A 13351-nucleotide genomic window follows, 5' to 3' on the forward strand; every position below is an offset into this window, starting at 1 on the left:
TGTCTTTTACCATTCTTGTTCATGTTAGGCTATAGGATTTATTTAGTGCCTTAACCGAATTTCCAAAGAAATTCGGAATTTTTGTATTTGGAAGGTGGATGCCAAATTCTTTTGCATGCCCATTATTCAATTATCATTCAAGCATTTCCCAAACACAAACCAAGTCATAAGAGTCACATAAAACCCTCCCTTTCACATTCAAACAAGTGCCAATGATCGTCCAACTACAAATCTCTTAAGTGGCAATATCCTCCTCCTTTTCCAACACAAACCTCAACCAACACCAATTCACACAATACATAAACAAACCATAACTTTATACATCAAATTAACATAACAAAGATTAAGGTTTACAAACCCTAGGCGTTGATAACATAGTTTAAAGGGAGGTTTTCCCTTTACCTTGGTAATCAAAACTCAAAAGAAACACTCCTCCTTGGCTCCAAATAAACACCTTCACCTATAACAAGCATTAACACTCATGAAATTGCTTTAATACATTCAAACTCATCAAGCTAGGGTTTTAGGAATTACCTTAACCCTTCAAATTGAATCTCCTTAAGGTGTATCTTGATCTCCTTCAAGAAATTGCTTGGAACCCTAAGAAAATTTTAGAAGAAAATGCATGGATTAGTGGCTTTTATGGTCGATTTGAGAGATGAAGAAGGAGATGATGCATTTGGGGTGTACAACGTCGACTCCTCTCTCTTAAAACCTTATAGATATTTATTTTATTACTACTCTATTGTGATTGGTCATTAAAAGTTAGATATAAGGGCCATTTGGCATAATTTTTTTATATAAGGGCGTTTTGGTCATTTCCAAAACAACATAATGATTAGAACTCATTTAATGCCATTTGATTTCTTTTAAACACTTGGTAATTAAGAAATCCCATTAGTTAAATGACTAATTTACCCTTGGTGTACTTTTATGGATACTTAATTCATATGGATTTGTGTGAAAAGACCATTATACCCTTGGTTACCGTTTAAACCATTTAACCCTATCAATCTACTTTATGACCATTCTACCCTCATTTCTCTTCAATGACATCACCCCTTACACTTTATAATGGCCACATGTCGAAATGCATGCAAATTGACCATTTTACCCTTCCATTCAAAAAAGAAAAAGAAAATTACCTGAAAGGGTAGAATTTCATACCTTAGGGCATCGGAATAATAACGTGGGGTTTACACACTCTCGATGATAAGTAATTTGCAATATCCGTATACCAAGGTGCTTCTTCAACTCTCATCAATTTCTCATCTGGGAATGTCTCATTGATTTGAGTTTCCTATTCACTTCCCTGTGCCGGTTGCTCAATTCTTGATAAATGATCTGCTACCCCATTTTTTTACCCTTTCTTGTCTCGGATTTCCCTATCAAACTCTTGGAGGAGTAGGATCCATCTGATTAGCCTTGGTTTTGCTTCTTGCTTTGCCAACAGATGCTTGAACGCTAAATAGTCTGTGTACACAATCACCTTAGCACCTAGCAAATAAGAGCGAAATTTGTCAAATGCATAAACAATGGCTAAAAGCTCTTTTTCAGTAATGGTGTAATTCAACTGTGCATCGGTCAGTGTCTTGCTAGCATATTGAATTACATGCAAAACCTTGTTCTTTCTTTGTCCTAAAACCACTCTTAATGCAAAATCACTAGCATCACACATCAATTCAAATGGGAGTTCCCAATTGGGAACTGCAATGATGGGTGTAGACACTAATAAATTCTTAAGAGTTTGAAAAGCATGTATGCATTCATCATCGAAATCAAAAGATGCATCTTTAATCAAAAAATTGCAAAGGGGATTAGAGATTTTGGAGAAATCCATTATGAATCTTCTATAAAACCCTGCATGCCCCAAGAAACTCCAGACAGCCTTGACATTTGTAGGTGGTGGCAGCTTCTCGACACTTCTGTTTTGGCTCAATCCACTTCAATGCCTTTCCGTGAACCGAGCACTATGCCTTCTTAAACCATGAAATGACACTTCTCCCAGTTAAGCACTAGATTCATATCTTGACATCACTAAAAAATAAGAGAAAGGTTAGAAAGGTAATTATCAAAAAAAGAACCAAAGCAGAGAAGTCATCCATGAAGACTTCTATGAACTGCTTCATCATGTCACTGAATATTGACATCATGCATCACTGAAATGTAGCTAGTGTATTACACAACCCAAAAGGCATCATTTTGTAAGCAAAGGTACCATAAATACAGGTGAATGTTGTCTTCTCTTGATCTTTAGGAGCAACAGGGATTTGATTATATCCTGAATAACCATCCAAGAAAAAATAATACGCATGCCTCGCTAGCTTTTCTAACATTTGGTCAACGAATGGAAGCGAAAAATGATCATTTCTTGTTACTTCATTCAGCTTCCTGTAGTCGATGCACACCCTCCAACCCGTGACTGTCCTAATCAGTATCAATTCATTGCTTTCATTCTACATTACTGTGATACCTCCTTTCTTTGGAACCACTTGCACCGGGCTCACCCAAGAGCTATCTGAAATAGGGTAGATGATACCTGCATCTAAGAGTTTTACCACTTCCTTTCTCACCACTTCCTTCATAAAAGGATTTAATATCCGTTGTGTTACACTCTAAGCTAGACATTATCTTCCATGAGTATCTTATGCATACAAAGAGATGGAGAAATGCCTTTAATGTCAGAAATGGTCTATCCAATGGCCGATTTATGCTCTCTTAACACTCGAATCAATCTCTCCTCCTCCACTTTACTCAACTTTGCATTGATGATTACCAAATAGGATTCTGATTCACCAAGATACACATATTTAGGGTGAGATGGTAAAGGCTTCAGTTCAAGCTTTGGAGGTTCTTCCGTTCTTGCCTTTTCCTTCTCTTTTTCTTGTCAAAATCTTCAAATTCTGGATCTTGGCTTGTGTTTATCGGTTGGAGTGCTTCCAAATACCTAGCATAGTCATTCTTCTTTGGCTTGTCTACCTCGGTTGTTTTGGATTAGGCATTGCAAGCTTCTAGAGGTAGTTGAGGGGTGATCTCTTCGATGGTATCAACTACAAGTTTATCCACCAAATCCACACTAAAACATGAATCAACCTCTGATGGAAATTTCATAGCTTCGAAGACATTAAAAGTCACCATTTCATCTTGGACCCTTAGAATCAACTTTCCTTGCTAAAGATCAATCAAAGTCCTCCCTATAGCAAGGAATGGTCTTCCTAAAATGAGCTGTATTTCCTTGTCTTCTTCCATATCCAACACAACAAAGTCCGTAGGGAAGATAAATTTATCCACCTTAATTAGCACATCTTCAATAATGCCCCGTGGATGCTTGATGGATCGATCTGCGAGCTACAAGGATACGGTTATGGGCTTCACCTCACCAATCCCTAGTTTCTTGAAAACAGAAAAAGGCATTAGGTTAATGCTAACACCCAAATCACATAAAACTCTATCAAATGTAATATCTCCAATAACACAAGGGATAGTGAAACTCCCTGGATCTTTGAGTTTTGGTGGGAGCTTCTTCTACAGAATGGCATTGCACTCTTCTGTAAGCATCACTGTTTCATCCTCTTCCAACTTCCTTTTGTTTGAAAGGATCTCTTTCAAGAATTTAGCATAACTCGGCATCTGCTGCAAGGCATCTACAAAAGGTATGTTAATATGTAATTTTTTCAATACATCAAGGAATTTCATAAACTGCTTATCTTTATTTTGCTTTCTGAGCCTCTAAAGAAAAAGAATAAGCGGGGTATGATGTGCCAACTCTAGTGGTATCTCTGGGAAATGTAGCTTCTCTTTTCTTCTCTTGTGCATGCTTTCTTGATGAAGTTCTTTTTCTTGGCTCTGCAGTTTCTCTTTCACTATGATTTCTTCATCACATTTTTTTTTAGATCTTCCCTTCTTCTCTGAAGGGTTCTCATCCTTCTTCCTTGATTCAACTTCTTCTACGACTTTCCCACTTCGTAAGGTGATGGCATTTGCTTGTTCACATGGGTTAGTCACTGTATTGCTTGGCAAAGAACCTTGAACTCTCTCATTCAACTTTTCTGAAATCTGCCCCAAATGTACTTCCAAATTTCTGATGGATGCTCCTTGGTTTCTAAAATTGGACTGTGTCTCATTCATAAAGCTTGTGGTCTCTTGCATAAACTTCCCAAACATATTTTCCAACTTTGATAACCTCTGATCTATTGGTTGAAGATTTACCGCTTGCTAATGATTTGGTACTGTCCTTTGGTTCGATTGATTGCCTTGATTGCTCTAGGAAAAATTTGGGTGATTTCTCCATCCAGGATTGTAGGTGTTAGAAAAAGGATTATTCTAGGGTCGTTGATTTCTCCATCCAGGATTGTAGGCTGCTTCAGTTGTCTTGTTTTTCAATGCTCCTTCAGATGTTGCATCCACCATTGTTTGCACATTTGGAAGCAACCCATTATAGAAGGTTTGGACTTGCATCCAAACAGGCAAACCATGGTATGGACACTTCCTCATTAGTTCCTTATATCTTTCCCATGCTTCATATAGTGACTTGTTCTCATCCTGCAAAAATGATGTGATGTTGTTTCTCACCTCTACTGATTTCACTGGTGGGAAATATTTAGTTAGGAACCTTTCTGCCAATTCATTCCAGGTGGTGATTGTTCCTGCTGGTAATGCTAATAACCATCCCTTTGCTTTATCTCTTAGTGAAAATGGAAATAATCTCAACCTGATGGCATCACCTGGCACTCCATTTGTTTTAAATGTGTCGTATATCTCCAAGAAGTTAGCACTATGTGAGTTTGGATCTTCATTTGCATCTCCCCCAAACTATACCAACTGTTGGATCATTTGGATGATTGCCAGCTTTATCTCAAAATTGTTGGCTTGTACTGGTGGCCTAATGATACTTGGACCACTACCATCAACTGTGGGCATTGAGAATTCCCTCAAAGCTCTATCGTTTGCCATTTCTGTATATAGTGTCTCTTCTCTCCCTCTCTTTGTTCTCTAATAAGTCTTCATGTTGTTTACTCGATCTCTAGATCAATGGGAACTAAAGGGAGACTTCTTACTCTTCGCATAAACTACAAAAAGAAGAAAAAGAAAGATCGTGAGATTGCATAAACTAAATAAAATGAAAGTAAAACTAAAGGTAAAACTGAAATTTAAAACTTCAACTTAGCAAAAATTGGAAGACTTCAATATTAGCACAAAATCAATCCCCGGCAACGGCGCCAAAAACTTGATACGTGCTTCAACAAATATTCATATGTGGCAAGTGCACTAGTCACAAAAAGTAATACAATGATGAAGTAGAGTATTGTTCCCATGAGGATTGCATGCTAATTACCGAGTTTCTTAATTCTATTACTAATTGAAGAATACAAAAATATTGGAATTGTGGGGGAAAGTAAAGCTAAAATTAAAACACAAAATCAAACAACTAAAATTTAAACTAAACTAATCAACACAAGTTTAAATCAAAGCAAAGGAGGTTAGGGTTCGACTTCACTAGGATACTCTAATTTAGCCTACAATTTCTATTACTTCCAAATTCACACGCAAGGATTATAAATCTAATTCCTTAAGTTGTAGATTATACCTTCTCATGCTATATTCTCCTACCTATCCCTATTAAGCTTCCACACCCAACAAAATGAACATTAATAGTTCAAAGTCTATTAAGTTAAGTGGAATCCTATAAAAATTTCATAGATCACTAAACCCATCTCTAGCGTTTGCTTAATCTATGGTGTTTACGCTAAGAAGCTAACACATGAATCACTTCTCAGTCTCATCATGCTCAACATTCAATTGAACCAAAAACACCTAACATCCAATTGCATTAAGTACAAGAATAAACACATAATCCAAGCAATAGAACTCAAAAACAACACAAATTTATAGATTAAACCATTGTAATCCAAGTTACATCAAAACCCTAACCCAAAAGTGAGTTAGTTCATGCTCAAAATAAAGAAAAACATCACATAAACTATAAATGTGGAGTTCAACATATTAGAAATTGAAAGAGGAATGAATTCTTCCCTAATTTGGAGACCTAAATTCTTCAAATAAATGGGCTAAGCTTTCTTTTTATAGTGCCCACAAACCCTAGGACTCAAGACTAAAACGGTTAAACACACCGTTTTTATAAAACAATTTTTTTCAGAATTTGCCGCGACAAACTTGATTTTCGCCGCGGCATTATGACGAAACGCAAAAGCACACATTTAACCCCAGAGTTTCATGCCGCAGCAAAAATGCTTTTCGTCGGGCCGGAACTCTGTCTTCATTTGGTTGAATTTATGAAACTGCCCTTACATGCTCCAACACTTGAATCTTCAATTTTCTCTTTCTTTCTCATTTCGCTGAGCTTCAATGGTGCTTCCAATTAACCTCCGAACATCTCTGAACTCTGAAAACTCTTGAATTTGAATCGATTAACCTCGTTTTTGCTTCATTTCGATCCAAAAATGCGTTTTAGACCTGAAAAATGAAATGAACGAATTAAGTAGCAATTCAGGCCTAAATTCAAAGTGAAGTATCCGAAAATCCTACCAAATAAACAAGAAAAATAGTATAATCCACGGATTATCACTCACCAGATTATTATCTTTGTTAGAATGACATTGTTTGGCATGTTATTGAACATTCAACCTTAGCATGCATTCTAAGCAAAATATAAACATGTCGGTACATGGCCCAACTAAAACCGATTTCCTCTAGCCTAGAGGAATCGATGGGTCACCTAGCGGTCCTGTAAAAAATATCTTGAATCTTCAAGTATAATTGCCTCATCCTCGCTCTGTCTTCAAGTACATTACGAAAGACATCACACTAAACTTACAATGAAATTAATTACACAATAATTTTATATCAATAAATTTAGAAACCTCAATTTACATTCGAGGGGAATGGGATGAGAAGAGAATGTACATCGAGAAGGTAGGAGAAAGGCAGGGCGCGCAGGCCCTATTTAAAATTACAATTATACATACCCAAAAATACTTTAAAACATTCACCATAGGTCCAAGGCTCATGTATCAGGCACCATGCAATTTTTTCAACAAGAATTATTGCATACATTCAAAAGAATCAATTTTGAATTGGGTAGGTTGATTTGTAAAAATTACCCTCTTGGATTTACAGAATCACACATCGATCCAGCGTTAAAAACGCTACAACACGTTTCACTTTGCGGCATGGTTTTATCACGCCGCGGCGCACAGCAGGAATAGAATTACGCCGCGGCAAAGTTTTATTTCACCGCGGTGTAAAACCAGCAACTCATGCTATGACGACACATTTGCGCTGCAGCGTTTTCCACTTACGCCACAGCTCAATCATGCAATCTGATGATACAGTGCGCTACTTCGTCGTAACCACGCCACGGCGTAGTTTTATTATGCCACAGCGCAAATGTGTGTTTTCGCATTTGACGACGCTTTCACGTTGCGGCGAAGTTTTATTTCACCACGACTCAACTCATCCGATTGCGCAAACACGTTACGTAATCATGCCGCAGTGTAGTTTTATTACGCCGCGGCCAAAATGCATGATTTTAGTCACTCAATGTTTTTCCCGCACTTGTGCCGTGGCGAAGTTTTATTTCGTCGTAGCGCATTTACGTAATTCTAGATCACGAAACTCTACATCGCGCCACAGAAGAACTGAGCCATGGCGCAAATCACCATTTCCAGATTACTATTGATGTGCATGACACAAAAACGATCCAATGCAAATCCCTCAACGAATCCAATACATCAGTTATTCAATTTAAGCAATATCAACAGATTAATAAACCAAACATGCAATATCCAGCAATCAATTCAGTTAATCAATCAAAATATTATTAAAAAATATACAATCAAAGCCCTAGGCTTTGATACCACGGTTAGTAAATCGATGGGGCAGTGAAAAACAAAAAAATTTCCATCGATTACTCTGATTAGCCCAAAATCTTTGTCTGATATATATATACTTTACATGCTCAAATTGAAATAACACAAGATCAAGCAAGGATTGGATCATACCAGCGTTTGGAGGCTCCATCAATATCTCTGAACGCGATCTCGCTACCGATCCAAGTGTAGGATCGAACTCACGTCGTCCACATGAAGATAATATAATAGAGACCAGAGATTGGTTTTGCTAGAACCACTCTTTGGCTTTAAGGATTCAAGGTTTGGAAGGGTGAAGTGAGGAAGAAAGGAAGAGAGAAAAAATTCTCTCTAAGACTTTTTACTCCAAAGCTGAAGAATGAACAAATCAATCAAAAACATATTCAACCTTTTCTTTATATAGAAAAGGCAAATATTAATTCCATCCCTAAAGTTTAGCAATAACCCAAACTTAGGTGGAATTGCACATAGGTCCCAATTTAATTATTTAGTTAAATATTAATATTAACTTCAATAATTAAATTCATAATTTTGCTAGATAACTCTAATAATAAAATTGGACATAGGCAACAACCTGAGTAAATTTAATTACACAGCAAAATTACCAATATGCTCTTTCGTCCAAAAGTTTAAAATACCCTTCCATAGTTAACCACCCTTAAATTGTCTTCTTATGTGTGTGACCCGTAGGCTCCTCATCATACCGACAGTGAGTAGCATCGCGATTGACACCAATCAATCATCTCACTACACATAGACCAAGATTGGCCCCTAGTAAGGCATCATGGCCACCAGATAGAATCAGATTCAACGAAATAGCTACCTATCAACAATATGGTTAACGTGCAATCAAATCCTTTTATCATATGTTATCTCATCGAGACTGAGGTATAGAAATAGTGTCAAGCTCAGTTACTCTCGATATATCTCTATTCAGTTACTAGACCAATGACCAAAATAATAAATTGGATTGGGTGATAACTCAATCCCACTATGGCCACAGCTTTAGTGTCATTGCCATATACTGAATTGCACCGTGAGATAACTTCTCCCATACCCGAGAGTGATCAATCCTCTGTCGATCCACCATAGCCTTGTTAGAGTAGATGCCCTAGAGCCAGTCAATTATTGTATAATTGACTCTTTGTAATAATGTTCATTGATCAATAAAAGGCATTTTATATTATATCACGTAAATCATCATTGTATGTATTGATATATTTCCTTAGAATGGTAGAACCGTGACGAGGGTATCAAGTGTTTCAAATCTTGATAGTGAGAACCCTATGAGCACATATGGTGGCCATTCTAGAAACGTCCGTAGCCCCAGTATTATTCTGAAGTAAGGGCACAGATAGTACGATAAGGCTATCATAGTGTTGAACGACCCTGTCGAAAGGCAGTGACTGATCTCACTTGTCAAGGTTGTTTGGTGACAACCTGGTGCAACACATGGGTGCTTGCTGTGGTAAGTTCACTGGACTGACTCCCAGAGGATTCCATATGGATGGTAACCCTAGTGTCTATGGAACAAATCCTCTAACGAATGTGGGTGCATGTGATCCTTAGACTTGAGATCACCGGAGCGCCTTATGCACCGATTGGTGTAGTTTGACACTCGCCTAACGCAGTTCTATTCAAAGCTATCAATACGATGGTGATTGGTTGCATTAAGGAGTGTATCAAGACTATGGTGGATAGACAGAGGATTCATCACTCCTGGACGTGAAAAGTTTATCTCACAGCACAATTCAGTAAATGGCAATGTGTAACGCTCACATGGAGGTACGTAATTTAATTGATGCTCTTATACCTTTAGTTGATTTTTGCTAAAATTATTTTAAGAAAATGTGAAGAAAATGCCTTAAACTTGCATTAAGGGTAAAATGGTCTTTTCACTCAAAATTAGTTGAAAAAGTGGGGAGTGAAAAGAGATAGAATTTCATGGAGAATGCAATAAAATAAGGGCATTATGGTAATTAACTAAGGGACATAGATGGAATTTTAAAGAAAGTGCAAGGGCAAAATGGGAAACTATATATAATTTAATGTTATATCAAGGATTGAAGAGTTAAACCCTAGCCACTCTTCAACCCATTTTCATGCCACTTCTCCTCCAAATCCTCTCAATTTCTTCACTTCTTTTTCAAAAGAAATTCATAGATCTTGGGTATTTTTTAGTGGATTTTCAATCTTAAACAACTTTAGGTAAGATCCTTGCACTAAGAAGTGATTTCCATTTTTAAAGTGTTGAATTTTGATGGTTTGTGCTCATAGGATTTAAGAGGAAGAGAGTTTGAGCAAAGAAGATTCTTAAAGGGTTGAATTTGCTCATATCAAAGGTAAGTAAATCCCACCCAAGTTATGATTTGAGAAATCAAGTGTATAGAGATTTTACATACATGTATATGCTTATGATTTGAGAATTGTTGATAAAATTGATGAATTATTGATGAGTTTGATGATTATTGATGAATAGAATTTAGCCATGAGAAGTGGTTTTGGTTGTATGATGATTAATTGAAGTTTGGTTGAAGTTAGAAAGAGTTTAGTAGAATTTTTGGGAGTGTATTGTTTTGGACAAGTTTAGTAATTGTTTAAGGGAGTTTTACTCCAAATATTGGTGGCTTGAGAAAGAGATAGAATTGTAGTCAAATTAGAGTTTGATTATTGCATGAGTTTTATTCATTTATGAATTGATATGAGTTTGTAGATGGTAGAGAGAAACTTATTTTTATGCTACATGGCATCCTTGCATTTAAACATTTGCATTTAGAAAGAATTATAAGCATGAAACCATCTACATGCATACATCTTCATAAGAGCATGAAAAAGCACTAAAATATATTAAAGAGAAAATAGAAAGAAATGAGAATATTAAGATATTCAAATCTGAAATTTTAGTTAAAGAAGTGTAAAAAGGAAAAAAAGAAGAGAAGGTTGTTGCGATAGGGAGCCCGTGAGTGACAGAGTCCCACATGCACGCCGCCTCTAATGAGCGGCCTCAGAAATCATAAAGAAGAATTGTACAGTCTGTTAGAAGTGCGTTTGGATGAGGACTATACCCAGAATTAGAGAATGCACTCACATGGCCAAGGCTTCAAATCCATGCCTCAACCGAGTCTGGTCGACAAGAAAAGAAAGAAAGAAAGAAAGAATAGAAAAGAAAGAAAGAATAGAAAGAAAGAAAGACTAGAAAAGAAAGAAATAAATAAAGAATAAGAATAAGAATAAGAAAAATAGAAAAGAAAATGCATAATCTATGCATTTGTTCATTTGCATCATAAATATGCATAATACCATGCTCATTATCGTGATTATTGAAAAATTAGAAAATTGAGAGAAAAATAGTGAGCAAACAAAGAAAGGATGAGAAAGAATAGAGAAAGAACAGAGAGAAGAATAGAGAAAGAACAGAGAGAAGAATAGAGAAAGAATAAAGAATACTCGGGAAATGAGTTGTAAGGAAAGAAAATTCAGGATTTAATCAACGGAGAGAAAAGGGTAGCATAACGGGTTTACTTATTAAGCAATAGTGCTCACTCCGTTGTTTTCAATGTTTTTGCAAGTAATAGGTGAGTTGCGGTCACTCGGAATGTCACGCAGTGGAAGGGATTGGGCTACACTGTCAAGTTGCTATTTTGAGTATATTTTGTAAATATTTGTATATAAAAAAAAATTTAAATATGGGCCCATACTTTATTACTCGTTTATATGTGTATTTTCTTATAAATAATTTTAATGACTTTTATTGATTATTTTACGAGTATACTAGCTACAAAGAAAGTATTACACAATGGCACTAAAACTGTGGCCACAGTGGGATTGAGTTGTTGCTCTATCCAGTTTATAATACAGGTCATTGGTCTAGTAACTAAATATATAATATCGAGAGTAACCAAGGTTGACACTATTTCTATGCCACAATCTCGTCGAGATAACGGATGATGAAAGGATCGAATTGTACGGTAACCGTATCGTTGGCAGGTAGTTGCTTCGCTAAATCTAAATCTATCGGGTGGCTATGATACCTTGCTAGGGGCCAATCTTGGTCTATGTGTAGTGAGACGATTAATTGGTGTTAATCGCGATACTATACACTGCCGGTATGATAAGGAGCCTACGGGTCACACACATAGAAGATAATTTAAGAACCAGTTTATAAGAAGGGCGTTTTCATCTTTCTAGATGAAATGGTATTTTGGTAATTTCATAGTGCAATTAAATTTGCTGAGGTCGTAGCCTTTATTTAATTTGTTAATTAAAATTAAATAAGTGAAATTATATTTAAATATGTATTCGCATATATTTAAATGAATTATTGTTATTGTTAAATGTTAATATATGAAATATATATATTAATTGAATTTAATTGAAAAAATAACAATAATAATTATTAAAATATCTAAAGGGGGCTGTTTGGATACAAAGGGTGTTTGGGTTGGAGCCCAAGCCTATTCCATGATGGAATAGGGCAAAGTGTGCACTATATAAGTGCAACACTTTGTGAATTATTCAATTAATTCATTTCAATCGTTAAAAGAAAAATTCCAGCCCCTTTCTCTTCTCTCCCACACCAGAATGCTTTTGCTTGAAACAAAGTTTGATTGATTTCTTTTGGTTCTTAAAGACTAAAGAGGATCTAGCAAATCTCTCTTTAGTTTGTTAGAGTTATCTTCGTGTGGACTACATTGGCTCGATCCTACACTTGGGTCGATAGCGAAATCCGTTTAGAGACAAACTTGGAGGAGCCTCCAAACGTGCGTATGATTTCTAAACCTTAAACTGATTTTTCGGCAGATTCTATTATAATGTATAAACTATAATTTTTCTGCCTTGATCTTGGTTCTAAGGAACGATCTATCATGTAAATTATTTTGTTTTCCGCTGCCATAGATGATCGTTTTCCTAACAAGCCTTGATACACTCCTTGATGCAGCCAATCACTACCGTATTAATAGCTCTAAATAGAACTGGGTTGGGCTAGTGTCAAACTACACCAATCAATGCACAAGTCGCTCTGGTGATCTCAAGTCTAAGGATCACATGCACCACCATTCTTTAGAGGACTTATTCCATAGACACTGGGGCTACCATCTATATGGAATCCTTTAGTGGGTCAGTCCAGTGAACTTGCCTATAGCAAGCACCCATGTGTTGCACCAGGTTGTCGGCAAACAACCTTGACAAGTGAGATCAGTCGCTGCCTCTCGACAAGGTCATTCAACACTATGATAGCCTTACCATATTATCTGTGTCCTTGGTTAGAATAATACTGGGGCTACGGACATTTCTAGAATGGCCACCATATGTGCTCATAGAGTTCTCACTATCAAGATTTGAAACACTTGATACCCTTATCACAGTTCTACCATTCTAAAGACATATATCAATACATATAAATATGATTTACATGATATAGAATAAATTGTCTTTTATTGATCAATGAACATTATTACAAA

This window comes from Pistacia vera, unplaced genomic scaffold (assembly GCF_008641045.1).
Source record: "Pistacia vera cultivar Batoury unplaced genomic scaffold, PisVer_v2 Contig364, whole genome shotgun sequence".
Lineage (NCBI taxonomy): Eukaryota > Viridiplantae > Streptophyta > Magnoliopsida > Sapindales > Anacardiaceae > Pistacia > Pistacia vera.